Raw genomic sequence first — 4,220 nt, forward strand, 5'->3', positions numbered from 1 at the left:
CCTCCATCCATCCCATCCATCCTTCTATCCCTCCATCCCCTCAATCCCTCAATCCCCCTAATCCCCCTATCCTCCATCCCTCCATTCCATCCCCCCTATCCCTCTAATCCTCTCCTCCATCCCTCCATCCCTCCTATCCCCCATCCCTCATCCCCCTAATCCCTCCATCCATCCTCCATCCATCCCTCCAATCCCTCCATCATCCCTCCATCCATCCAATCCATCCAATCCATCTTCCATCCTTCTATCCGCTCCATCCCTCCATCCATCCCCCTATCCTCTATCCCTCCACCCCCATCCCTCTATCCCCCTATCCTCCATCCATCACCTCATCCATCCCCCGTATATCCCCCTACTCCATCCCTATCCTCTATCCCTTCCATCCCTCCAATCCCTCCCATCCCTCTCATCCCTCCATCCATCCATCCTTCTATACCCTCCATCCCTTCCATACCATCCTCCACTTCTATCCTTCCATCCCTCCATCCTCCATTCATCTCCTCTATCCTCCATCCCCTCCATCCATACCTTCCATCCCTCCATCCATCTCTCCAATCCTTCTATCCTTCCATCCCTCCATCCCTCCTCATCCAATCCCTCTCTCTTTTCCTTCATCCTCCACCCTCCATCTATCCCTCCCCTCATCCATCTCTCCATGCCTTCTATCCCATCCATCTCTCCATCCCTCCCTCCAATTCAATCCATCCATATCTCCTTCCATTCCTTTCATCCCTGCAATCATTCCCTGTATCCATTGAGCTACTAAGATCACACTCTAATGTTCTGAATTAGACATTCATACATGTTTCCTCAAACCTCAAACTCTGAATGGTTAAGGTAAGGGTTAAGGTTTGGGATAGGGTTTGATGAAAAATGGTTAAGGTAATGGGGTTAAGGTTTGGGATAGGGTTAATGAATGGTTAAAGGTAAGGGTTTAAGGTCCTGGGATAGGGTTATTGAATGGGTTAAGGTAAGGGTTAAAGTCGTCTGGGATAGGGTTATGAAGTGGTTTAAGGAAGGGGTTAGGTCTGGGATATGGGTTATGTAAATGGTTAACGTGAGTGGTTATAGGTTGGGATAGGGTTTATGAATGGTTAAGTAAGGGTTAAGGTCTGGCGATAGGGTTAATGAATGGTTAAGGTAAAGGGTTAAGGTCTGGGATGGGTTATGATGGTTAAGGTAAGGGTTAAAGGTCTGGATAGGGTTAGAATGGTTTAAGGTCTGGATAAGGGTTATGAATGGTTTTAAGGTCTGGGATAGGGTTTTATGAAAGGTTAAGGTCTGGATAGGGGGTTATGAATGGTTAAGGGTCTGGGATACGGGTTATGAATGGTTAAGGCTGGGATAGGGTTAGTGAATGGTTAAGGTCTGGGATAAATGGTTATGATGGTTAAGGCTGGGATAGGGTTATGAATGGTTAAGGTCTGGGAATAGGGTTATGAATGGTTAAGGTCGGATAAGGGTTATGAATGAAGTCTGGGATAGGGTTAATGAATGGTTAAGGTCTGGATAGGGTTATGAATGGTTAAGGTTCTGGGATAGGGTTATGATGGTTAAGGTCTGGATAGGGTTATGAATGGTTAAAGGTCCTGGATAGGGTTATGAATGGTTAAGGTAAGGGTTAAGGATAAGTCAGGAATAACTCCAAATACGTTAAGGTTTGGGGCATAAGTTTCAGGCAATAACTCCAAAATAAGTTTAAGGGTTTTGATAAGTTCAGGCAAATAACTCCATAAGTTCAGGTTGGGATAAGTTTCAGGCCATTAACTCCAAAAAGTTAAGGTTTGGGATTAAGTTCAGGCAAATACTTCAAATAGTTTAAGGTTTGGGATAGTTTTTCAGGCAATAACTCCAAATAGTTAAGTTTGGGATAAAGGTTCAGGCCATTAACTCCAAATACGTTAAGGGTTGGGATAGTTTTCAGGCAATAACTTTCAAAAAGTTAAGGTTTGGGATAAAGTTCAGGCAAATAACTCCAAATAGTTCAGGTTCGGGATAAGTTCAGGCAATAACTCCAAATAGTTAATGGTTTGGGGAATAAGTTCAGGCATTAAAAGCTCAAAATAGTTAAGGTTGGGGATAAGTTCAGGCAATTAACTCCAAATAGTTAAAGGTTTTGGATAAGTTCAGCATTAACTCCAAATAGTTAAGGTTTGGGAAAGTTCAGGCATTAAACTCTCCAAATAGTTAAGGTTGGGATAAGTTCAGGCATTAACTTCGCAAATTAGTTAAGGTTTGGGATAAGTTTCAGGCATTAACTCAAATAGTTAAGGTTTTGGGATAAGTTCAGGCATTAACTCCAAATGTAAGGTTTTGGATAGTTTCAGGCAATAACTCCAAATAGTTTACGGTTTTGGGATAAGTTCAGGCATTAACTCAAAATAGTTAAGGTTTGGGATAAAGTTTCAGCATTAACTCCAAATAGTTAAGGGTTGGGATAGTTTTCAGGCATTAACCAAATAGTTAAGGTTTGGGATAAGTTCAAGGCAAATTTAAACTCCAAATAGTTAGGTTTGGGATAGAGTTCATGGAATTAACTCAAATAGTTAAGGATTGGGATAAAGTTCACAATGGCATTTAACTCCAAATAGTTAAGGGTTTGGGATAAGTTCAGGGCATTGTAAACAATCCAAATAGTTAATGGTTATGGGGATAAAAGTTAGATGATTAAACTTCCAAATAGTTAAGGTTTGGATAAGTTCAGGCATTAACTCCCAAATAGTTAAGGTTTGGGATAAGTTCAGGCATTTAACCAAAATAGTTTAGGTTTGGGATAAGTTCAGGCAATAACTCCAAATAACGTTAAGGTTTGGGAATAACGTCAGGCAATACCCAAAATTAGTTAGGTTTTGGGGTAAGTTTCAGGCAATAACTTGCCAAATAGTTAAGGTTTGGGATAGGGAATATGAATGGTTAAGGTAAGGGTGTAAGGTTGGGATAGGGTTATGAATGGTTTAAGGTAAGGGTTAAGGTTTGGGGGATAGGGTTATGAATGGTTAAGGTAGGTTTTAAGGTTTTGGGATAGGGTTTATGAATGGTTAAGGTAGGGTTTAAGGTCTGGGATAGGGTTATGAATGGTTAAGGTAAGGGTTAAACGTTTTGGGATAGGGTTATGAATGGTTAAGGGTTTTGGGTAGGGTTATGAATGGTTAAGGTAAGGTTTAAGGTTTTGGGATAAGGGTTATGAATGGTTAAGGTTTGGGATAGGGTTATGAAATGGTTAAGGTAGGGTTTAGGTTGGGACAGTGTTCTGAATGGTTTAAGGTAAGGGTTAAGGTTTAGGGAAGGGTTTATGAATGGTTAGGTAAGGGTTAAGGATAAGTTCAGGCAATAACTCAAAAGTTAAGGTTTGGGATACAGTTTCCAGGCAATAACTCCAAATAAGTTTCAGGTTTGGGATAAGTTCAGGCAATAACTCCAATAGTTAAGGTCTGGATAATTCAGGCTAACTCCAAAATAGTAAGGTTGGATAAGTTCGGCCAATAACTCCAAACAAGTAAAGGTTTTGGGGATAGGGTTATGAAATTTTTTAAGTGTTTGGGATAAGTTCAAGCAATAACTCAAACATGTTAAGGTTGGGATAGAGGTTTTTATGAATGGTTTAAGGTAAGGTTTTGAAGGTTTGGGATAGGGTTATGAATGGTTAAGGTAAAGGGTTAAGGTCTGGGATAGGGTTCTGAATGGGTTAAGGTAAAGGGTTAAGGTTTGGGATAGGGTTAAGAGAACAAACAGAGACAAGATTGCCGGTCCCTCCTTCCACAACGCCAGGGTAAAAACCCAAAACCTACCTGAAAGGCAACATCGCACACGTATAGCCACCTAGTGCCAGTTTCCACGTCATCTCCCACTCCTCAAGATGGATGGGACGTCGAATAATGTCTTGTATCACAAGGTGACCTGGCTGCCCTTTGAAACCGCAATCATGTTTATTGGGAATTTGTACAGAAAGATCGCCTACTCCAATTTCTCCATCACTCTCCCCTACCATCTATAATCCCTTACCTCCATCCCTCCATCCTCTATCCCTCCAATCTATATTCCCTACCTCATCTTCTCCATCTTTTCCATGCCATCCATCCCTCCATCCCTTCATCCCCCATCCACCATCCCTCATCCCTCGTAGTCCCACCAATCCCTCCATTCTTATCCCACCATCACCTCCATCCTCTATCCCTCTATCGCACCAATCCCTCCCATAACTCTATCCCTTAATCCCACCA

At 41.8% G+C, this 4,220-nt stretch overlaps 1 long non-coding RNA gene across 1 annotated transcript; it reads left to right on the plus strand.

Annotated features, from left to right (window-relative positions):
- Window positions 1–2,976: 2,976 nt before the first annotated feature.
- LOC139026758 (uncharacterized) lies at window positions 2,977–3,674 on the plus strand. Its single transcript, XR_011478684.1, has 3 exons — window positions 2,977–3,001; window positions 3,056–3,083; window positions 3,621–3,674. It is a non-coding gene; the product is annotated as an uncharacterized lncRNA (long non-coding RNA).
- Window positions 3,675–4,220: the final 546 nt, after the last annotated feature.

The sequence above is a fragment of the Salvelinus sp. IW2-2015 genome, unplaced genomic scaffold (assembly GCF_002910315.2).
Source record: "Salvelinus sp. IW2-2015 unplaced genomic scaffold, ASM291031v2 Un_scaffold5710, whole genome shotgun sequence".
NCBI classification, from domain to species: Eukaryota; Metazoa; Chordata; class Actinopteri; order Salmoniformes; family Salmonidae; genus Salvelinus; species Salvelinus sp. IW2-2015.